A 25,907-nucleotide genomic window follows, 5' to 3' on the forward strand; every position below is an offset into this window, starting at 1 on the left:
TTTAGTGGTTCTTTCTGGGTTGTGGCAGGTGGACATCAGATGTCTACAAATTATTATTACTGCTTACTGGCGTTTTTTGCCAGTAGGGTGGTGATTCTGTTACTTGAAGTGGTTTGCCACTGGCCACATATGGTTTTCCATCTTTCAGAGCCTTAGGTGCTCGGAGCGTCTTATTATGAACTTCATGATTGTTTTTCACTCGTATGCTAAATGGTTAGCTACAATTACATTGAAGGTTAATTGACGTATGTGTGCACAGCTTCAAACAAATTCAGCAGAACATATTTAGAGTACTTGTAAAGGTGTGATTTGTGGTCTTTCAAATGATTCGGTACTCACATGAAGTTCTAGCTCAAGTAAAACTAAAAGTTTTTGTTTGATATATGATATCTGACGATTACATCTTCCGATTATTAGGGCTGCTGTATTAGATTTTGAAAATCACTGTTTCAGAGGTTTAATGTGCTATGTTACGATACCCAAATTACTAATTTATAATGTAATATTTTCACTCTTGCACCCGGATACTTGTTCTACGAATTTTTTTATTTATTCTGCACCGAATTTTGGAGCTACGCTTCATGCTAGCGCTGTAAAAGACACTGTAATATTGTTGATTTTCTTTATTATAAGCTACACTCAATCTGAAATACTACAGACGCCAGAAGTATTTTTACTTCTTTTATCGAATCAACTGGACAAGGGTTCAAAGAGAAGTGAAGTGTACTTGAATCTAGCTGTCCGATTATACTGCCAGTATTGCATTAACTTTCACCACTTTTAGGATTAAGTGTGCTGTTGTGAAACCACAAATCTACCAGTAGTTAATTAAATAATACTTGTTTATTTATTCACAGATTTTATCCATGTTTCATGATAAAAACATCTACTTTCGTCACGTAAATTAACAATTATGTGCTCATAACATCACTGGTAGACCTTTACACACCGTGGGTCACATATACTGTCACTGTAGCATAATAAATCATACTTTGAACAGTATGTTATGGGGAGGTCGGTAGTTCCACGTATCACTGAAACTACGTACATATTTTCATAGTACATCTACATCTACATCTACACCCATACTCCGCAAGCCACCTGACGGTGTGTGCCGGAGCGTACCCTGAGTATCTCTATCGGTTCTCTCTTCTGTTCCAATCTCGTATTGTTCGTGGAAAGAAGGATTGTCGGTATGCTTTTGTGTGGGCTCTAATCTCTCTGATTTTATCCTCATGGACTCTTCGCGAGATATACGTGGGAGGGAGCAATATACTGCTAGACTCCACGGTGAAGGTATGTTCCCGAAACTTTAACAAAAGCCCGTACCGCGCTACTGAGCGTCTCTCCTGCATAGTCTTCGACTGGAGTTTATCTATCATCTCCGTAACGCTTTCGCGATTACAAATAATCCTGCAACGAAGCCGCCGCTCTCCGTTGGATCTCCTCTATCTCTTCTATCAACCTTATCTGGTACGGATAAATACGTAAAACATCAGTTACGGCATATCAGCTGCAAAGGCCCTTCTGACACTAATGGGAGGAAAGTGTCGTCACAGATTTGAAGCGTCTTTAACTTTTGTGACAAGGCGGTTTTCCCTTCATCTTATATATTCGTCAAACCTGTCTCTCAATTCCAGTAGAAGACAGAGGGTATAGTACTCGTTACGTTCATTTCGACATATGTAGTTCATTTACATACATTCGGCATCTTTTAATAGCAAACACCGAATAGCATCACTGGTCTCCAAGCGCAGAGGGATCGTGATATCACTCCAGTTCTTGGATGTTAAAATATAACTTGCATTGTATTGTATTGTCTGTGAACCGGGGACCTAGATTTGATGGAGAGGCTCCGTCCGCGCCGCAGTCGCAGTGGTCCACAAGCCCACGGCGACTACCGCAGTCCACTTCACCCCTCCACCGTCCCACACAGAACCCAGGGTTATTGTGCGGTTCGGCCCCCGGTGGACCCCACAGGGACCGTCTCACACCAGACGAGTGTAACCCCTATGTTTGCGTGGTAGAGTAATGGTGGTATTTGCGTACCAGGAGAACTTGTTCGCGCGGCAATCGCCGACATAGTGTAACTGAGGCGGAATAAGGGGAACCAGCCCGCATTCGCCGAGGCAGATGGAAAACCGCCTAAAAACCATCCATAGACTGGCCGGTTCACCGGGCCTCTACACAAATCCGCCGGGCCGATTCGTGCCTGGGACCTGGCGCTCCTTCCCGCCCGGAAAGCTGTGCGTTAGACCACACTGCCAACAGGGCAGGCCAAAATATAACTTACTTCATACATATAACAGATTCTAACTTAACCTCCTCGCCCCCCCCCCCAAAAAAAAAATTGGCAAATGGGATCAGACGCACTGTGATCAAGTTGTAGGCCGATGTTATCGGGCAACATTTTGCGTCGGTGTCTGACGATGGTTGTCGGTGCCATTGTGAACGAAGCTTTAAAGACTAAAGAGCCAGACCGGGGAGCGTTAGTGGTGAAACGGGCTAGTGAATGTTGCGGATTACGCACCGAGCAGCTTGCTGTGCTCCTTTCAAAACGGAGTTTACGGGAAGCTGTGGGTAATGTGGTGCCAAAGTGAACTTTCATATTGGTAGACACTAGTGGAATTCGAGCAATGTTGCGCAGTTTTATAAACCCGTCGTGTACAGGCTTGCATGGAGATACGGAGCTAGGCGTGAAAGAAACTGCATCTAGGAGCGGTGTTAAGTCGGTCGTTATAATGACACCAGGCGGAGGCGTTGTGTGGCTCGCAGAAGTGGAATACGGTGGATGCTCAACGCCTTTAATTGGAGTCACATATGAAAAGCATTGTGGCTGATGGAAACTTAGTCTGTGTGATTTATATTTGCTTTATGTCAGTTTTGAATGTTGCCTTTGTCAGTGAAAGATAGGGATTTTATTATGATCTGTTAAACGTCTTTCAAATCTGGTGTGTCATTTAGATTTTACTATCTTCAGCGGTACTGAGGGCATTTAAACATAGTATTGTTAATTACTTTAACTTGCAATAATTTGCCCATTAGTGTACCACATTACTGTGGGTTTCTTATGCTTAATTCAGGCTTCTTCTGGAGTTTATTTTCGTACAACTAATTAACAGCTGATTCATTTTAGAGGCACCATTAGCTGAGGCAGTGTGTCTTATGTAATGGTGGGTTCTAACACGTTTCTATACAAAGGAAATTATTCTTTAGTAATAACTGCCGTTATGGTGTATTACAATCATGAGCTTGGGGTGGGTCGTTGGCTTTTAAAATAATTGTATTTATTATTGTACAGTGATCAGCCAGAACACTATGACCACCGACTTACTATGGATTTCGGTCCGTCCAGGCGATAGGAGCGCCACCAGGCGAGGAATGACTGCTAGTCAGACACACGCACCGTGCGTGTAGTGCCAGTGACGGTATTGTCTGTGTGTAGAATGGGGAAACCGTCCAATCTATAGGAGTTTGACAGACGGCAGATTGCGACAGCCTGAAGGCTCGGTACGAGCATTTCGGAAACTGCCCGACATGTGGAAGGTTCGAGGACTACTGTGGTGAGTGTCTTCACCAAGGTGGGACACGTCCAGATGTCGTTGGGTGGCCTATCCTCATTACAGATGCCCGATGTCGTAGCCTGGAGAGACTGGTAAAACAGGACAGGCGGCGAACTGTGGTGTAAGTAACATCAGACTTCAATGCTGAGCAGAGTACAAGTGTGTAATGCTGGGACCGGCCGCTGGGACCGAGCTATTCTAGGCTCTTCAGTCCGGAACCGCGCTGCTGCTGCGGTCGCAGGTTCGAATCCTGCATCGGAATGGATGTGTGTGATGTCCTTAGGTTTAAGTACATCTATGTCTAGGGGACTGATGACCTCAGACGTCAGGTTCCATAGTGCTTGGAGCCATTTCATTTATTTGTAATGCTGGGCAGAGTACAAGTGTATCTGAATATACAGTGCTGCGATTATTCCTCGCGATGGGCCTCCGCAGCCTACGACCCATGCATGTGCCAATGTTAACATCGCGGCATCGGCAACTACAACTGAAATGGGCACGTGACCATTGAGACTGGACGTTGGTGCAGTGGGAGAGCGTTTCGTGGTCTCATGAATCCCGATATCTTCTTCATCATGCCGATGGGATGTCGTGAATCCGTCGTCTTCCAAGGGAACAGCTCTTAGACAACTATACTGCGGGATGGAGATAAGCTAGCGGTGGCTCCACTATTCGCTGAGGAACGTGCACTTGGACATCCAGTGATCCAGTGCAGCTCATGTAAGGCACCTTGAGGGCCAAAGAGTATCGTAAAAAGGTTGAAGAATACGGACACCTCTTCATGACGATCGTGTTTTCCGGAGCCGCGCAGAGTGGCCGTGCGGTTTGAGGCGCCCTGCCATGGACTGCGTGGCCCCTCCAACCGGATGTTCGACTCCTCCCTCGGGCTTGTGTGTGTGTGTGTGCGTGTGTGTTGTTGGCATAAGTTAGTTCAAGTACTCTGTAGGTCTAGTGACCGATAACCTCAGCAGTTTGATTCCTTTGGAATTCACACACATTTGAACATGTTTGTGTTTCCCGATGGCAATGGCATTTTTCAAGAAGATAAAGCGCCATGTCACAACGCCAGGAGTGTGATGGAGTAGTTCGAGGGACACTGTGGTAAATTCCAACTGATGTGCTGGACCACCAATCGCTAGATCTGAACCTGATCTGAGATGTGATGGAATGTGGCGCTAGAGCTCATCGCCACTCTTCCCGTAATTTATTTATTTATTTATTTATTGTTCTGTGGGACCAAATTAAGGAGAATTCTCCATGGTCATTGAACGAGTCAATACATGAAATTATAACACGATATTAGAAACAGATATAATGAAATATAAGAAACATATTAAAGTGACAAGTCGTAAGTTTAAATAAAGAAAATCAACAATCTAACACTGGAATTTGCTTAATGTTTTAGCTCTTCGAGGAGCTCCTCGACAGAATAGAAGGAGTGAACCATGAGGAAACTCTTCAGTTTAGACTTAAAAGAGTTTGGGCTACTGCTAAGATTTTTGAGTTCTTGTGGTAGCTCATTGAAAATGGATGCAGCAGAATACTACACTCCTTTCTGCACAAGAGTCAAAGAAGTGCATTCCACATGCAGATGGGATTTCTGCCTAGTATTAACTGAGTGAAAGCTGCTAATTCTTGGGAATAGGCTAATATTGCTAACAACAAACGACATTAAAGAAAATATATACTGTGAGGGCAATGTCAGAATTCCCAGACTATTGAATAGGGGTCGACAAGAGGTTCTCGAACTTAAACCACATGTGGGTCGAAAAGCCCGTTTTTGAGCCAAAAATACCCTTTTGAAGCAGAAGAATTACCCCAAAAAATAATACCATACGACATAAGTGTATGAAAATATGCGAAGTAGACTACTTTTCGTGTTGAAGTGTCACTTATTTCAGACACTGTTCTAATGGTAAATAAAACAGCATTTAGTTTCTGAACAAGATCCTGGATATCGGCTTTCCACAACAGCTTACTATCTATCCGAACGCCTAGGAACTTGAACTGTTCCGTCTCGCTTATAATATGCCCATTCTGTCTGATCAAAATATCGGTACCTGTTGAATTGTGAGTTAGAAACTGTAAAAACACAGTCTAACTATGATTTAGCATCAAATTATTTTCCACAAGCCATGATCGTATTTCATGAACTACATTATTTGATACTGTTTCAGTATTACGCACAAGATCCTTCACTATCAAGCTGGTGTCATCAGCAAACAGAAATATTTTTGAATCACCTGTAACACTAGAAGGCATATCATTTATATAAATAAGAAACAGCAGTGGCCCCAGCACCGACCCTTGGGGAACGCCCCACAACAGTGCCCCATTGGGACTGAACATCACTACCACTCTCAATATTGCGGAGAATTGCCTTCTAATTTCTGCTCTTAAAGTAAGCTACTCCATAATGGTCCCACTTCTGCAGTAATATTTTGTGGTCAACACAGTCAAAAGCCTTCGTTAAATCAAAGAAAACACCTAGCGTTCGCAACCTTTTATTTAATCCGTCCAAATCCTCACAGAGAAAAGAGAATATAGCATTAGCAGTTGTTAAAAAATGGCTCAAATGGCTCTGAGCACCATGGGACTTAACATCTATGGTCATCAGTCCCCTAGAACTTAGAACTATTTAAACCTAACTAACCTAAGGACATCACACAACACCCAGTCATCACGAGGCAGAGAAAATCCCTAACCCCACCGGGAATCGAACCCGGGAACCCGGGCGCGGGAAGCGAGAACGCTATCACACGACCACGAGCTGCGGACATGTGTTAAACCATTTCTAAAACCAAACTGAACATTTGACAGCAAATTATGTGAATTTAAATTCTCCAGTAACCTTGTATATACAACCTTCTCGATAACTTTAGCAAACACCGATGGCATAGAAATAGATCTGAAATCGTCAACATTATCAATGTCTCCCTTTTTATAAAGTGGCTTCACTACCGAGTACTTTAATCGGTCAGGAAACCGACCACTCCTAAAGGAAAAGTTACAGATATGGCTAAGTACAGGGCTAACATACATAGAACAATACTTCAGAATTCTGCTAGGTACCCCGTCATATCGATGAGATTTCTTGGTCTTCAGTGATTTAATTATTAACTCAGTCTCCCTCTTGTCAGTATCATGGAGAAGCATTTCAGGTAACAGTCTCGGAACACTTTTTTCTAAGAGCGCTATATGATTCCCTGTTGGGACTAGGTTTCTGTTTAGTTCACGTGCTATATTCAGAAAGTGGTTATTAAATATTATACATATATGTGACTTTTCAGTACCACGGACATTCCCACTACACACTGATTCTATATCCTCGACCTGTCTCTTCAGACCAGCCACTTCCTTTACGATTGACCATATGGTTTTAATTTTATCCTGAGACTTAGCTGTTCCATCTGCATACCACATACTTTTTGCCTTCCTAACAACATTTTTAAGCACCTTACAATACTGTTTGTAATGGGCTGCTGCTTTTAAATTTTGACCGTTTCTAAGGTTTTGATATAATTACCACTTTGTTCTACAAGATATTAGTATCTCTCTAGTCAACCACCAAGGCTGCCTGTTTGTGCTAGTACTCTGTTTTGAACGTTCTAACGGGAAGAAACTTTCAAGAAGCACGAGAAAAGTCTTGAAAAAAGCATTATATTTATCGTCTACTGTATCAGCGGTATAAACATCTTGCCACTCTTGTTCCTTGATAAGGTTTACAAAGGTCTCTACAGCAACTGGATCATCTTTCCTAAACAGCTGATGACTATATTTAACATGTGTTGCCTCACAAAAATCTTTTTGAGTTAAAATTTGTGCGTCATGATCTGAAAGGCCATTCACCTTTTTGGTAACAGAATGCCATTCTAGTAATGAGGAATGAACAAAAATGTTGTCTATGGTTGTTCTACTGTTCCCTTGCACCCTCGTTGGAAAGAATACGGTTTGCATAAGATTATATGAATTAAGGAGGTCTACCGTCATCCTCTTCCTTGCACAATCACTTACACAATTAATATTGAAGTCACCACATATAACTAACTTTTTGTATTTTCTATAAAGTGAACGAAGAACCTCCTCAAGCTTTAGCAAAAATGTTGTGAAATCGGAGTCTGGGGATCTATAAATAACAACAGTTAGAAGTTTAGCTCCGTTAAATTTAACCACACCTGCACAACATTCAAACACCTTTTCAGTGCAGTGCTTTGAAACATCAATTGACTCAAATGGGATGCCGTTTTTCACATACATGGCTACTCCCTCACACCGCAAAGATCTCCTCGAAAAGCTGCCAGCCAACCTGTATCCTGGTAAAGGAAGCCTCTGAATTATCTCTTTATTTAAGATGTGTTCAGATATACCAATAATATCAGAGTCAACATCTATAAGCAGTTCACTAACTTTATCTCTGATAACTTGTATATTTTGATGAAATATACTAATTCCCTCATTACTCGGACACCTAAGCTTTGTCGAAAGTGGTTCCTTTGTTAGAGAGACTTCCCTTAAGCAAGAATACCTATCAGCTGACTTCAATCTAAAAAAGGTGGAGATCTAACACCCACTACTGCAGCAATTTTTCCATGAGTGATCCCACAAACCCCACCTATGCTGTCACCTATAAGCTTTGCCAACCTCGCTTTCCCATACCTGTTGGGGTGCAGGCCATGTCTAGTGAAACCGGTCCTGCTGATAGACTCCACCGACACCACTGAAAAGTGACCCATGCTTTCTGTCATCAGCCCCAAGTCTCATGTTATTACGCCTGACGGCTGTATTAAGATGAGGCCGATCGTGAATCTGAAACAGTTCCACGAAACGCACATTCGTGTTGCCAGTCTGAGTGGCTATCTTTTCCAGGTCACCATCTATGTAATGATTCCCATCCCATCCCTATCACTCCTGGAAATGGAAAAAAGAACACATTGACACCGGTGTGTCAGACCCACCATACTTGCTCCGGACACTGCGAGAGGGCTGTACAAGCAATGATCACACGCACGGCACAGCGGACACACCAGGAACCGCGGTGTTGGCCGTCGAATGGCGCTAGCTGCGCAGCATTTGTGCACCGCCGCCGTCAGTGTCAGCCAGTTTGCCGTGGCATACGGAGCTCCATCGCTGTCTTTAACACTGGTAGCATGCCGCGACAGCGTGGACGTGAACCGTATGTACAGTTGACGGACTTTGAGCGAGGGCGTATAGTGGGCATGCGGGAGGCCGGGTGGACGTACCGCCGAATTGCTCAACATGTGGGGCGTGAGGTCTCCACAGTACATCGATGTTGTCGCCAGTGGTCGGCGGAAGATGCACGTGCCCGTCGACCTGGGACCGGACCGCAGCGACGCACGGATGCACGCTCCTGGGGTATCGGCGAGGACCATTCGCAACCGTCTCCATGAAGCTGGGCTACGGTCCCGCACACCGTTAGGCCGTCTTCCGCTCACGCCCAAACATCGTGCAGCCCGCCTCCAGTGGTGTCGCGACAGGCGTGAATGGAGGGACGAATGGAGACGTGTCGTCTTCAGCGATGAGAGTCGCTTCTGCCTTGGTGCCAATGATGGTCGTATGCGTGTTTGGCGCCGTGCAGGTGAGCTCCACAATCAGGACTGCATAAGACCGAGTCACACAGGGCCAACACCCGGCATCATGGTGTGGGGAGCGATCTCCTACACTGGCCGTACACCTCTGGTGATCGTCGAGAGTACACTGAATAGTGCACGGTACATTCAAACCGTCATCGAACCCATCGTTCTACCATTCCTAGACCGGCAAGGGAACTTGCTGTTCCAACAGGACAATGCACGTCCGCATGTATCCCGTGTCACCCAACGTGCTCTAGAAGGTGTGAGTCAACTACCCTGGCCAGCAAGATCTCCGGATCTGTCCCCTATTGAGCATGTTTGGGACTGGATGAAGCGTCGTCTCACGCGGTCTGCACGTCCAGCACGAACGCTGGTCCAACTGAGGCGCCAGGTGGAAACGGCATGGCAAGCCGTTCCACAGGACTACATCCAGCATCTCTACGATCGTCTTCATGGGAGAATAGCAGCGTGCATTGCTGCGAAAGGTGGATATACACTGTACTAGTGCCGACATTGTGCATGCTCTGTTGTCTGTGTCTATGTGCCTGTGGTTCTGTCAGTGTGATCATGTGATGTATCTGACCCCAGGAATGTGTCAATAAGGTTTCCCCTTCCTGGTACAATGAATTCACGGTGTTCTTATTTCAATTTCCAGGAGTGTATTACCAGCTCCACCCACAATCACTAGCTGATCCTCTTTAGTAATATCCCTACATAACCCCCTTATGTTAACAGTCACCTGAGCCAATCCAGCATTAGGCTTCACAATGCTGGTGACCTGGTACTCACTCCCTAGCACTCTCTGCAGCTGCTGGCCTACACCTGTGCCATGAGAACTACCTAACAGCAGAACCTTCTTCTTCCTCTTCGATTTTGCAACTGTTTTAGCCACCGTAACTACTGAGGTGTGCTGAATACTTCCTACATCTACAGCTACTAGATATTCCTCTCCACTAAACTCTGCCAGTTGGTCATATCTATTGTAAACACCAATAGTAAAACTATCTAAAAATCTTCTTCTCCTAGCAGATCTCTTGCCAACAGCCAGCTCCCATTCCCCAACCCCCTTCTCCCTCCTTATCCTATCTAGCTCCTCCTGTGCGTTTTTCAACTGCACCTGAAGGGCACAGATCTTACGCTCCTGCTCCTCTATGAACTTACTCTTGCTACATAGCCTGCAGTTCCAGGAGAGAATCTCACCAGAATGCCCACTGGCTTCCCCACTGCATTCCCTCCCGTGAAAATACTTCGAACAAGTCTCACACCGCAATCCACTACTCACGAACCTACGGCAAAGCCCACACTTCTCACTCATGGTAAAATTTTACTTTTACTAAGTTCCGCTACTACAATAAGAAGATGTTAAAAACCTGACTACAATAATCACAAACGTACACTACAAGGGAAGTAACTATTGTTATTAACAGTATTAATAAACAACAAATGTGAATATAACAAAAGACTAATACAGAAAGAGAATCAAACGTCTAATGACACGTGAATTAAGTGACTTACGTGTGCAGATGTGCAGCCAATTCCCTTCAGCGACCCACTAAGGCCTCATTGCTTCCATGCCCAGACGCGTCGCCGCCGGTATCGGTGCCAAAGAGGGACTAACCGGCTGTTAGGTAAGTGGTCATAATGTTCTGACTAATAAGTGTACTTATGCTCGTTTCTTGCTTTAGAAGTTACCTACCTATACCAACGTGTAACTATATTGTTCATGGTACTACAGGCGGCCACCGTCGACATAACATCGGGCCTGGGGGCGTGGTGTGCCCGTTGAGTAACAGTTTCGTCATTAATAATGGTTTTTGGTTGCAGCTGTTTAATTAGTGTAACATATTGTACTAAATTGTTGAGAATTTGAAATATGATTCCTCTTAGTTATGTACTAGCACTACCCAGTTCGGACGAACTTTGACTTCCTCTTGTGTCTATACAATGAAGTCACAAATGTCTTGGTATACCTCCTGATATCGTGTTGGATCTTCATTTACCCAGCATGGGTCAGCAAATCGACGTAACATGGACTCAAGAAATCATTGGAGACTCCTTCACAAACACTGAACCATTCTGGTTCTATAGCTATACATAACCGCTAAAATGTTGCTAAAATGAATTGGCCTCTCGTTTATGTCCCATGTGTCTTCGATAGGATTCATAACGAATGAAAATACAGTCGAACTGCCTAGAATGTTCTTCAAACAAATCGCAAGCATTTGTGGCCCAGTGACATGGCGCGTTGTCAGCCACAAAAATGAATTTCATGAACGGCTGCAAATGATCTCCGGATAGCCGAAGATAACCACTTCCTGTCAATGATGCTTAACTTGGACCAGAGAACCCAGTTCATTCCATGTAAACATAGCCCATATCATTATGTAGCCGGCATCAGTTTGCACAGTGCCAGGTTGACAACTTGGGAGTCTGCTGCACACTAATATCCTACGATTGAATCTTACCAACTGAAACAAGGACTCATCTGACGAGGTTACTGTTTTCTAGTGGTCCAGCGTCCAGCCGTTATGGTTACGAGCCTAGGAGAGGCGCTGCTAGCGATATCGTGTTATTAACAAAGGCACTCCCGTCGGTAATCTGATGCCAAATTTCGCTACACTCCCTGAACACATGCGTTTGTCGTACGTCCCTCATTGATTTCTGCGGTTATTTCACGCACTGCTGCTGATCTGTAGCACTGACAACTGCACACAAACGCCGCTCCTCTCTGTCGTTAATGTTGTCTGTGGTGAGAGGTAATGCCCGAAACTTGTATTTTGGGCACACTTTTTACCTACATCTACATCTACATGGATACGCTGTGAATCACACTTAGGTGCCTCGCAGATGGTTCATCTAACCACCTTCCCAATGGTTCTGTTATTCCACTCTCGAACAGCTCGCGGAAGAAACGAACACTTTTCACGTCAGCTCTGATATCACTTATTTTATTGAGATGATTTTTTCTCCTTATGTAGGTCGGCCTCAACAAAATATTTTAGCGTTCAGAGGAGATAGTTGGTGGTTGAATATCGTACGAAGGTCCCACCCATCGTAACAGAAAACGCCATTGTTTTAATGATGTCCACTCCAAATTCTGTATCATGTCCGCGACACTCCCTCTCCAATGTCTCGTTAATGCGAAACGTGCTCCTCTTCTCTGACTTTCCCGATGTACTTCCGTAACTCTATCTGTTAAGGATCTCACACTCCGCAGCAGTACTCCAAAAAGTAAAGAACAAGCATAGATTAGGTTATTTCTTTAGTACATCCGTTCCATCTCCTTAGCGTTCTGCCAATAAAAATCAGTCTTTGGTTCGTCTTCTCCACAACGTTTTGTATGTGATCTTTACAATTTAAGTTGTTCGTATTAATGTAATTCCTATGTATTTAGATGAATTTACGGCCTTTAGATCCGATTAACTTATCGTGCAACCGAAGTTTAACGGGTTACATTTAGCACTCGTGTAGATGGCCGCACATCGGTCAACTGCCAGTTTTCACACCATGCAGGTATCTTTTCTAAATCGTTTTGCAGTTTGCTTTGAACCTCTGATGTATTTATTAGGCGGTAAACGAAAGCATCATGCTCAAACAAACAAAGACTGTTGCTCAGGTTGTCTCCTAAATCGTTTACGTAGAGAAGGATCAGTAATTAGAGTAGGAAACGAGACATAATAGTAGATGAGTTTCGGTGTTATAACGCTTAAAATACTTGGTATTATAACACTTAAAATAATTGATAATGGCACTTTGAAGCCGAAATCATGCTTGTGTAAGTGTAAATGTAACACTGTAAATAAACAACAGTGTAATGGCGGTACTGACTCTAAAGAAATATATTATGACTGGGGCCCCGCATTAGGAAAAAATTATTCTATGCCTTACCTCCGCGATGGTTCGTTATTGAGAGAAATGAGTTCCTGACGTCTCACAATCATGATGATACGTGAGACACATTAGCTGTAATTCACTGAGATTAGGAAAGAAGTACATACCCCGTAACAAGATTGAAAGTTGTTTCGAATTTTACTATTAACTATCAAAAGAACTTTCTTAAAATATATGAAGGGCATACTTATTTTCCCGTTTTATTGCTCGCCAGTGTGTTGGCCCTAATAAATTTCTGCAGGAGCCCCAAATCACTCACTGTCGTCGACACGTCCTTCTTCTCAGCATATATTCTACATCCTGTATAACAAAAACCCACAGGAAAGTTTTCTACGCAGTGTAAAAGCGTGAGTAACGATAGATATTATGGTAGCATCGAGCTGCAATTATATTACAGAGAAGCGGAATGCTTAGCAATTAGCACCATTTGAAGCCATATCTGTCAATGTAGAGAAACAGGCGGGGATGTTCTGCCAAGGTATTAAGACATGTGGATCTCTCAGGGTCGTGACCTGGTGGCCACAATCATACGAGGACTTCCACACCGTATCGGTGATATCCAGCGAATACAGGGGAAGACTGGGGTTTATTTGCATCAGTCTTCGATATTTTCACCGACGTATTGGGTTCTATTTCCCGTTATTGCCGCGGGCGAATGATGCCTCGTCTAGAAATCCAACCCAAACTTTCGCCGCAATTGTAGAGCATTGTGTCCAGAAGCATTGGCGTTCGCGGCTGCGCACCATCACGTCGGAGTGGCGCGATCCAACCTGGGGCGCCTTGATTTTCAGAAGGTGTATTTTGTAGCAAAGTGCTACTAATACATTATCTTTGGTTGGAGGCATCATAATTTTACTATGACATAGTGTAGTGTAGTATTTCTTACACCATACCTATGGTTAGAAATCGGTAGTGCTCATATAATTCTCTGTTATGTGTCACTACTTCTGCCAGTATGTTCGTTTCTATCACTGTGAAATAAAATACTAGTAATAGAACGGTGGATTAGCAAAGACAAACAAACTTGGACCACATTCATAACATCGTGACGTTGAGGGGACGCGAAGCGACGTCACGTCGTGACACAATGCGAGACGGTGTTGACAAATAACTGACGCAGCTGGGGTACAACTCGCAATATGGGGAAAATACCTAAAGCTGAGAATCATTAAATATCTATCTGGCTGAGGCCTCTGCTGGTGCCTCACAAAATTAAACTACTGTAGCCGCTCGGGGTAGCCACGCTGTCTGAGGCGTCTTGTGGCTGTTCGCGTGGCTCCATCCGTCCGAGGTTCGTGTTCTCCCTCGGGCATGGGTGTGTGCGTTGTCATTAGCATAAGTTAGATTAAGCATTGCGTAAGCCTAGGGACCGATGACCTCAGCAGTTTGGTCCTATACTCCTTACCACAAATTTCCAAACTATTGCAAACAAATAGATCTAGGGTTATGTAATTTGTTATTAAGAAACAGACTGTCTATCCCTATGGCACCGGACTCCAGAGTGTCCCAGTTACAAAAGACGACGTTCGACAGGTGCGCTTCAATATCAGTGACATCTGATTCTGCAGTGGGGTTGCCCATGATGTCGCTGCGACGTCGGTAACAGTCTTGCGTAGTTGGACAAAATACGTAGAAATTGCGGAAAACCCTGTAAAATAAGAAAATGGGAGAAAACTACGTAAAATTGAGGAACATAAGAAAAACATGTAAAATTGAGAGCACTTACATGTCTACCTAGGTGCGCGCCTTAGTAGTCAGTCTTCGATAGGATGCTTTCCGATCTGTTTCTGTTGTAAGATTATGGTCGCAGGAAATTGTCAGTTAATCATTAACTGTATCGAAATTATCACTTTACGATACTTAGTAAATAAATGGCGTCCCTTTTGAAGATTATTCCGAAAAATATTGCCTCCCATTTCATCACTTGGAATAGCAGGAAGTAGAACTGAACTTTATAGAGAAGCCCATGGCGCTGATATTGTTTCTGCAAGGATGATAAATTTCGAGAGGTTCTCGGCAAAACAGGTAGGAGGAAATCTGCACGACGACTCACTAACATTCAAGGACGGACTGTCTTAATCTCCGCCAAACTCGGATGGAAAAGCACAGCCAGTCAAACTATACGTCTCTACAGAGTCACTGGCTAAACTAATATATTACTGGAGGTTTAGTAAAAGTTGACAGTCCGTGCACACTCCCATTCAAGTGTCCCAGTTATTAAAGATAAGAATGTGGATGGGTTGCTTGATCGTCATTGGTCGAGAGGGGTGGGACAGGGTGTGGAGGGGAGAGGAGAAGACAGGGAGCAGGGGAGGATCTAGTGATTCCCCAGGGTGACCTTGATCAATTCTTGGTGGTTCCCCGCGAGACACGGAGTGGGGGAAACCAGAAGTATGTAACCTGACACTAGATATGTAACATGACACCGTAAGCGAAAAGAACATCACCTCGGTCCTTAGTGGTAGTGCTATCACTCCACTATCCATCTATCCTTGACGACCATGTCCCACCCCATATGACGTTTGCTTTTCCTCCTCACAATGGCATCTATTTCCAAGACAGTGCAACGTGTCACACAGCTCGCACCTTACGTTTGTTGTTCAAAGAACACAAGGGTGTGTTTAGCGTACTCTTCCGGACACCAAACTACGCAGATTAAAACACAGTTGAGTGTCTGTGATAGCAACTCGACCAGACTGTACGCACCATGGATCCTGAACCTCGATCCTAGCGCACTTAGCCACAACAGTGGTGTGTGAATGGCTCCATGTGGGTATCCTGGCTAATGAGTCCATGGACCCTGCATTTCTACATCTACATCTACATCCGTACTCCGCAAGCCACCTGACGGTGTGTGGCGGAGGGTACCCTGATGTTTTCACTCAGAATAATTGTAAGCTCAAATTACTCAATAATTCCTGAAACTTGTGACGCAATTTACCATCGCTTGAAGGATTTATACATGAAAGTACGTTGATTTTGTTTCATTTCGTGAGAACATGACAAAAAAATGTTAATGTAACACCTCATTTAAATAAGCTGAAAAGTACAATATAGGAACCATTTTTGTTCAAATGTGTTTCTCTCAGCAAGAAATATATTTCAGGTGGTGGTGAATTCCGTGTGCCTCTGCCACAATTTATTGATGTAGTTTTATTTGTTGTGTTTAGTTAGTTGGCAAACCCCAAGCATATCATTTATTCTGCTGAATTTATTAGAAATACCAGAGAATTCTTTGAAGTGGCAATCTTAACAACTTCGAAAAAATATTTGATTGCGGGGACTATGTTTCTCTGATCCAACCTTAAGCTATGAATGTCTCCTGGTATTATCACATATTTTTTATAGTTTGGCAACTATATTCAAAATGTATCCCTGAATTTTTAAATTCTATGTCAAGAATTGAACCTTAAAATTTGTAGGTTAAAACTGTTTCTCCCCTACCAGTAGAATTTTCAGACAATACCAGTGCGCTTCATAGCTCATCAATTTCAGTTTTTAGGGAAAAATGCGTCTGATATATAGTGATTCAAGGGGCACTTGTTGATACACAGTATAAATTTACATGTGTTGATGTAGGTTGCAATGGGGGGTTAGTTATGAATGAGTGTTCCAGAACTGTCCAAGAACTGTCCACTCTGGGAAATTCTTTCTGGTGCCTTTCATAGTTTTAGCTGATGATACTTTTCCCTTGTCAGAGCATATAATGATGCCAAACAAGGGAAATCTCACACAGGAACGTAAAATATTTAACTACCGTTTGAGCAGGGCAAGAAGAACTTCTGAAAATGGTTTTGGAATGCTGAGAAATAGGATCAGAATTCTCCTTAAGAAAATGGAGCTACGTGTCGAAACTGTAGAGAAAAACACACTGTGTACTTCTTTCCTGCTTAAGTTTTTACTGAACAAATGTGGGAAGAGTTTAAAAACCTAGTTTGCTTATTTTAATTCGCTTATGTCGTAAGGTATTATATTTTGAGGTAACTCTTCCTATTCTCAAAGGATATTTTTGCTCAAAAACGGGTGGTTCTGGCAATAAGTGGTGCATGTTCACGAATTTGTCGACTCCTGTTCACCACTCTGGGTATTGTGACATTGATATATATATATATATATATATATATATATATATATTTTTTTTTTTTTTTTTTTGATCGGACTTCCTTAACTCGTGTACAAAAAGGTGTTCAGTATACTGCTGCATCCATTTTCAACAAGATACCATTCGAATTCGAAAATCTTAGCAGTAATCCACGCGCTTTCAAATCGAAATTGTAGAGTTTCCTCATGGGTCACTCCTTCTACTCTGTCTAGTTCCTTGAAAAATTAAGCTGATTCTTATTGTACTGTTGTCTGCGTTTACTTGAACTTGTGGACTGACTTTTTTCGGGTTCATAGATATTTATTTTTATCTGTTATTACTTTTATGTTGGAATTTCATGTGCTGACAAGTTACATGATCTTGGAGATTTGCTCCTCAATTTGGACCTATGGAACCTGACGTGCAAATAAATAAATAAAAATAATGGGAAAAGAAAGAGGACACACATCACTGTGTTATCATTCGAGGAGAATGGGAGCAAAATATTCTGAGGGGCATAGGAAAGTTAGGTCAACACAAGTCAGTTAAAGAAGCTAGGAAAGTGAGGGACGCTCTACAGGAATATTACAACACTACTGGGTATGTAGAATAGCAGTGGGAAACTGTAAAAAAAAAAAAAACAACTCGGTGCTAGATCTTGAAAATAGGTAATGTAGATTATGACTGGATAGTTAATATGGTATGCAGGAGAATGTATGATACTCATAAATTAACGTAGTTGTTACTAGCAATAAATTTTGTAATTTGAATTTGTATAATTACAGTCCACATATAAGATAAAGCACTGCATTCAATTTCTGTTTATAGACGTTAGGCAATTGTATTTTAATGAAATTAAACAAACAGTCCTGTCACTCAAAATAAAGAAATGAACAGTCTCGTTACTCGTTATTGCCCAGGTTAGTATGTTAAATGTTTCTCTCTAGCTTTTATAACCAGAGCTTTACTTTTTATTTGCTGTAAACAAGCAGTTTCATATGAACCAAAACTTCAACATCAGTTGGAACAGTTTTGGGTTATTTATGTTGGTCAGTATATTGTCAGCTCTTTTGAAAATAGTATTTCCCCCTTCATTGTATGCACTCTTCCTTTTTCTCCCTTTGATCACACATCCTCCACGTGGCCTGGTGTATGATGATGACGATAACGATGCTGTTTGAAATGGCCGAGCGGTTCTAGGCGCCACAGTCTGGCACCTCGCGACCGCTACGGTCGCACGTTAGAATCCTGCCTGGGGCATGGATGTGCGTGATGTCCTTAGGTTAGTTAGGTTTAAGTAGTTATAAGTTCTAGGGGACTGATGACCTCAGAAGTCCCATAGCGCTCAGAGCTATTTGAACCGTTTGTTTGTAATGGCTGGCTATCTCGTGCAACATCACATTCCTCTATCATTAAGAAATCCAAACTAACATCAATGGGAGACTTTGGGATCTCACTGACAAGACATCCATCCTGAAAAACAATGATAACAATTGTTCACAGCTTGCAGTGTGTGCCTTATACTTTTTGCGATTGGGTATTTATGGCCACTACAAGACACTGCGCAAGGTCATGGGCCACGAACTCAGTTTCACATAGTATTTAATTTCATGTTACAAAGGAAAAAAATGTGGAAACTAGTGGGATTCAAATCCACAATCTTCGAATTGTTAACTAAACGCATATCAGACGACTGAGCTATTCATTTGCGATGAAAATTTGTTAGTATACTGTAACATGTGAAGTTCGCCAAGGCAAACAAGTTATCAGCTTTGTTTTTTTCACTCACTGTACTAACTACCGAGGAAACTGAAGTATAAAAAATTACTTGCTGTGACGTTACTGTCTTCAGTGCAGCCCACACTTTCTTGTGCGAATACTGCACCCAAATTCCTTTCCTTGGCTGAACGTGGCCTCATAAAAACATAAGGTTCTTAAAATACCACACCGTGAATTCATACCACTCTTTGCCGAAGCTTTTATTTGATTAAGTTCTGACACAAACTTCGTGCGCAATCTTTTCATCTTCGCTGTAATTTGAGCATGAGACGAAAACCTAATCTCCTTCAATGAATCAACTATTTTGTCGAGTCAGTACTTCCTAACGTGTTTGTTGCGGTTATGTGGCTGATTATGTGTCATAAAGGCATGTTTCGTGAGTATACGCCTCAATAAGAATTTCTATAGCTTACTTAGACCACAGCATTATCACACGATGCACTCACGATAGCAAAAACAAACCGACGTACGCACTCGAACGGCAGCCTTATGGCGTGGAATACAGCTTCGTTTGGTTTCCTGCCCTTTACTAGCAATGCGATGGCACACCACCAGATGGCACGCGAGCTATCCGTTAACGCGAACCAATCTCCTAGCTACGCCCGTAATGGCGCAAGAAATGTCCCCGTTTGCACATGACTTTACGGATTTACAGACAGCCCTGCAGAATTCATGATGTCAGTTCCTTCCAGCACTATTTCAGACATTAGTCGAGTCCATGCCACGTCGTGTAGCAGCAATTCTACGTGCTCGCGGGGGCTCTACTTGATATTAAGCAGATGTACCAGTTTCTTGGGCTCTTCAGTGTAAAAAGTAATGTAATTTGGCTTGATTCAACCTTTTAATATGTCCTTTTTACCGTAGTGTAAAACAACTTATTGAGGAAAACATTAAAGTGCTGACAGCAATGACGAAAGTTTCTCTTGGCTGTTTATACGTGTAGTGAAAGCGTGATTTCGCGCCTCTACTCGCCGAAGGAGACAGGTCGACTCTACTTAAATAAATGCCAGTGAGATACGCAAAGGAGGAGAAATATCCGAAGTGTTTCTTACGCCTCGCATCCAGAATATCTCTTGGAAGTCCTTCCTGAACTGAAGTTAGTTTCCCAAGAAGGGGATAACTCAAAGACAGCCGGTTTTCTCAGCCCAGACGCAACAAAGCGGCAGAAGATGCCTGCGTTGCTAAGAGAATTCCACCAAGGGTACGGAATGAGGCGGTACCCGCTCGAAAGAGGCCACCCATTGTCTGTCATTCTAGAAAGTTCTGAGGCGCTACTAGGAAGTTTCTAAGCTGCATTTCGAGTAACCTTTTGCAATAATATATTCACTATTGTATCTTTAGATATTTTCGCAATTTATCATCCTGAAGTTCAGAAAAGTGGCAGAGTGTGTTTCTGCGATCAGCAAGGACAACTATGAGACCTCCCAAGGGGTGACTAGTAAAGACTACGCGTCAAATACTGTTTCAGCAAACGACAGAATAGACACGATTAGCTCATAGAATTTTTTGCGGATTGAAAATAATTTTTGTAACGTCTTCCGCTAAATGACTCGCATATCCCAAACGACAAGTTAACACGATTGGTATGGGAATGAGTCATCCGTTGGAAACGCCTTTCGTATAGTGTATCGAAACGCGAGTTGCGAGTTACACGTGTATCTCAGAGCTGTGCGATTCCTACGAGCTCCGTGGTTCACCGACCCAGGACGTCAAAGTTGAGTAGTGGTTTCAACTACCCAAGCCACGTCTATTCATGTCGTGGTGGTTCGTTTCGGTGGTTCGCTGTTGCTGCGGTTTTCCTGTGAACAACACCGAGTGTTTCTATTGCTGAAACTTAGCCGCCATGAGGTGCAATTAACTATATTGGCTGACTACAATTCAAGTGCACCAGCGGAATTTTCTGCCTTGTGGCCGTTAGTGTTATGATTACCTGCCTTGGCCACTAACGTAATTTAAGGCAGCGTCCTTTCCTCATCTGTTGCCACTGCCCAACATGGGGGTAGTTTTGACAGCTAAAACATACACCCCTGGGAATTGAAATAAGAACACCGTGAATTCATTGTCCCAGGAAGGGGAAACTTTATTGACACATTCCTGGGGTCAGATACATCACATGATCACACTGACAGAACCACAGGCACATAGACACAGGCAACAGAGCATGCACAATGTCGGCACCAGTACAGTGTATATCCATCTTTCGCAGCAATGCAGGCTGCTATTCTCCCATGGAGACGATCGTAGAGATGCTGGATGTAGTCCTGTGGAACGGCTTGCCATGCCGTTTCCACCTGGCGCCTCAGCTGGACCAGCGTTCGTGCTGGACGTGCAGACTGCGTGAGACGACGCTTCATCCAGTCCCAAACATGCTCAATGGAGGACAGATCCGGAGATCTTGCTGGCCAGGGTAGTTTACTTACACCTTTTACAGCACGTTGGGTGCACGGGATACATGCGGACGTGCATTGTCCTGTTGGAACAGCAAGTTCCCTTGCCGGTCTAGGAATGGTAGAACGATGGGTTCGATGACGGTTTGGATGTACCGTGCACTATTCAGTGTCCCCTCGACGATCACCAGAGGTGTACGGCGAGTGTAGCAGATCGCCTCCCACACCATGATGCCGGGTGTTGGCCCTGTGTGCCTCGGTCGTATGCAGTCCTGATTGTGGCGCTCACCTGCACAGCGCCAAACACGCATACGACCATCATTGGCACCAAGGCAGAAGCGACTCTCATCGCTGAAGACGACACGTCTCCATTCGTCCCTCCATTCACGCCTGTCGCGACACCACTAGAGGCGGGCTGCACCATGTTTGGGCGTGAGCGGAAGACGGCCTAACGGTGTGCGGGACCGTAGCCTAGCTTCATGGAGACGGTTGCGAATGGTCCTCGCCGATACCCCAGGAGCAACAGTGTCCCTAATTTGCTGGGAAGTGGCGCTGCGGTCCCCTACGGCATTGCGTAGGATCCTACGGCACTGCGTAGGATCCTACGGTCTTGGCGTGCATCCGTGCGTCGCTGCGGTCCGGTCCCAGGTCGACGGGCACGTGCATTGTCCGCCGACCACTGGCGACAACATCGATGTACTGTGGAGACCTCACGCCCCACGTGTTGAGCAATTCGGCGGTACGTCCACCCGGCCTCCCGCATGCCCACCATACGCCCTCGCTCAAAGTCCGTCAACTGCACATACGGTTCACATCCACGCTGTCACGGCATGCTACCAGTTTTAAAGACTGCGATGGAGCTCCGTATGCCACGGCAAACTGGCTGACACTGACGGCGGCGGTGCGCAAGTGCTGCCCAGCTAGCGCCATTCGACGGCCAACACCGCTGTTCCTGATGTGTACGCTGTGCCGGGCGTGTGATCATTGCTTGTACAGCCCTCTCGCAGTGTCCGGAGGAAGTATGGTGGGTCTGACGCACCGGTGTCAATGTGTTCTTTTTTCCATTTCCAGGAGTGTAGATTCAGTTCCAACAGGACCAGGTGCCGAACGTTCTCTACATTTCCCGTGATCGCCGCCTGAAACAGCTAACATCTTTACAATTCATTGTCTTTTGTGCTGGTGAGATGGACATTTCTAAGCCGCAGTACTCAGAATCTCTGGTGAGAGGACTGCATGTTGCTACTGGATTAGCGTAAATGTGTATTTAGTGATTATTCAGCTTTGCAGACGTAGTTTCATTGTGAGCAAAGTTGCGCCTTTGTCCAGTAAGTTCCTTTATTTGACACAGTGAGGACTAGCACCTACATTTGTTCGAGCTATCTGGAGACAGTAGTTCGCTTTCCATTTTATTTTCTAACTAATCATATAGTAAAAAACCAGGTACAAAAGTCTACAACGGATATGACTAAACATCTTGAAGCTTACGGAACCGCTTCAGTTGTGCTTAATATTTCGGTTATCGGATCACAACCAGTTCCACGGCTCTGAAAATCATCATCAGGTGACATCTGCACAACAATATTATGGTGAAAGAGGGACAGATTCTGAAATACCGACTAAGGCAAATTTTAAGGAGCTTTTACAAACATGTAAAGCGCAGGGTTTTCATGGAACTTCTGTGACGTTTGGAAGGTAGGAAATGAGGTACTGGTGGAAGCACCGGGAGCTATGGTTTGGTAGCCCGCAGTCGGCCTTAAGCTGTGGACCGGTGCGGTACGTCCCAGCCGATCCTTGGCGCGTTTCCGGGTGTGTTGTTGTTTACCGGGTGTGTTGTTGAGTGTTATATTACTTCCTGACATCTGATGGCTCTTTCGTATCGGAAAGCCACGATCGAGCTGCAGTTCGACGCTGCGTACTCTTGGCCAAAGGCCCACGAAATAGAGATATTGGTTACCTGTCTCACCTAAACTGTTGTTACAGTTTCCTCCCCAGGCCAACCCTTGGAACACCTCTGAGTACCACCGTTCTGTTGTTTGTGATTGTGATTTTCTTTTGTGCCAGGCCTTCAGCCGTATGTATGGCCTTAAGCCGAACTTCATAACAACTATAATAAGATTAGGCGTTTAGCGGTGATTTATTTAAAATTCTTGTTGCTCTGTATTTAGACCTTCAACCGAGTTTGTGTCAGTATCTGTGGCTTTAATATGTAAATCCTTGTGTATAAGGTTTCTGTTTAAGTATCTTAAATTCTTGAAACGACCTTCAGCTGTGTTATGTAAATGTTTATCTGAAGATAGTCTCTAGTAGTTCTTCAGTAATTGTTTGGGCCATCAGCCGACAAGATACTTCAAGTTTCCTTAAGATGTTTTCTGTTTCACTGTGTGAAAGCCTATCTTTAAAGCCTCTCTTTTAATATGTGAAAAAAAATTGGTCTTTCAGGCAAAGAATTAATTTGCATTTTCCTTAATGTGGCCTTTAGCCGGAATTTGTAAATGCTGGGCTTACAAAGAACGTTCTTAGCTGATCTGAGATATTGTTTCGGCCTTTAGCCCAGAAGATGTTGCAATTTTACTTAAGTAAGGCCTTCAGCTGTTACTCTAAATCCTGGTGTTTTTAAAGCGATCATTGAAACTTATTCTGAAGTTACTTGGGCCCACATCCGTGAAGTGATCTTTGTTGTTTGATAGAGAAAACTGTGCATTGGTTTGAGGAATAAAGTTGTGTGTGTTCTTTCCAAATGAGATTTTCACTCTGCAGCAGAGTGCGCGCTGATATGAAACTTCCCGGCAGGTTAAATCTGTGTGCCGGACCGAGACTCGAAACGGGACCTTTGCCTTTCGCGTGCAAGTGCTCTAAAATCTGAGCTACCCTAGCACGAATCACGCCCCGTCCTCGCAGCATTACTTCTGCCAGTACCTCCTCTCCTACCTTTCAAACTTCACAGAAGCTCTCCTACGAACATTGCACAACTAGCACTCCTGAAAGAAAGGATATTGCGGAGAAATGGCTTAGCCACAGCCTAGGGGACGTTTCCAGAATGAGATTTTCACTCTGCAGCGGAGTGTGGACTGATTTGAAACTTACTGGCAGATTAAAACTGTATGCCGGACCGAGACTCGAACTCGGGAACTTGGCCTTTCGCCGGCAAGTGCTCTACCATGTGAGCTACCCAAGCACGACTCACGCCCCGTCCTCACAGCATGTTCTTGTATTACTAATACAAGCCTTTCCGCAACCTGATCCGCTCTGTCCTACCAACCAGATTACAGGAATCTCTGATTCCACAGTAATTCTTGTCGCGCTCGACATTGCTAAATCTGGTGTTTCGTCTTATTACATGCAATAATTTCGAGGCGGTGGGGCAAGTTTCCCCCAACCCCACCCGCTCCTCCCTTTGGACGTCTATCGTGTCTTCATTCAGCTTATCACCTGCACTTTGCCTTGAACTTTCGGAACAACTTTAAGTAACTGTTATACCTGCTGAAGATTGTAACTGCCAACTTTTGGAAGTCTACAGAGAGTAGCATCTTGAGCGCGGTGCACGTTCTTGCAACTCGCAAACTAGTCACTTTCCCACAGCCATAGAAATTCAGTTGTAAATACTGAGAAGGCTGAAGACAGAATCGCGGCTGGATCTCGTACTTACGAGAGATGTGCACTTGCTGAGAGAAACAAACCATTCGTCTAGAACAGCAGACGTCCTGTAACTGTGAAGATACATCGTGAGAGGCATGTGCCGCGCGCATTATCCCTGCAGCTGTCCAGTCGCACGCCGAGGCCGCATTTATTCACGGCGAGGGCAGCGAGTGCTGACACCTGGCGGCCACCTGTTGAGGCAGCCGCCGTCCGGATTTATTGCTCGCCGCGTGCCCTGACGTGGCCTGCCGTGTCACACACACACACACACACACACACACTCACACACACACACATTGCAAGGCAAAGCATTACGAGCAACACCACCTCACGCCCTCGCCCTGCCGTGCCACTGTGCGGACACGTGACGCAGACGGCACATGAGTTGCGATCGCACACACTGTGGGGGCGCATCTGGTGCTGCCGCACCCACCGTAGGAAGCTGTCAGCTCCGCTAAGAGTGACAATCACTAATAACAGGATAAAATACGGACATTCAAACCACACTGCAGGTGTGCCTCAAGGCTCTGTTCCCTTCCCCCTATTTTGCGTTCTGTATAATGAAGATATTCCCAAGCCATCACCCCTCTCTTACCTCCATCAATTTCCTGGCGACCCCATTTACGTAACTACCCAACATATCCCTAAATTTCTCGTGGGTACCTTCAGCGCCCCTTGAATCTTATGCATGATTGATGTACACGAGGATACTTTAAGTAAATCCACAAAAAGCCAAGGCACCAACTTTGGTCGCGTTTTCATCGTCCAGGTAGCTAGCTGCCTCTTCATATACAAGCACTCCATACCCTTAACACAAATAAGTAAGTACATAAGATTAATACTCAACAGAAAAAAGCAAACAAGGAATGGACAACCCCTTACCATTCAACACAAAACTTAAAACCTACTACAGCTACTAACATGCTGTATATCATATCTATATCCTACCATTATCTGGACCCACAAATCCCTCGTCAAA

Source organism: Schistocerca gregaria, chromosome 6 (genome assembly GCF_023897955.1).
Source record: "Schistocerca gregaria isolate iqSchGreg1 chromosome 6, iqSchGreg1.2, whole genome shotgun sequence".
Lineage (NCBI taxonomy): Eukaryota > Metazoa > Arthropoda > Insecta > Orthoptera > Acrididae > Schistocerca > Schistocerca gregaria.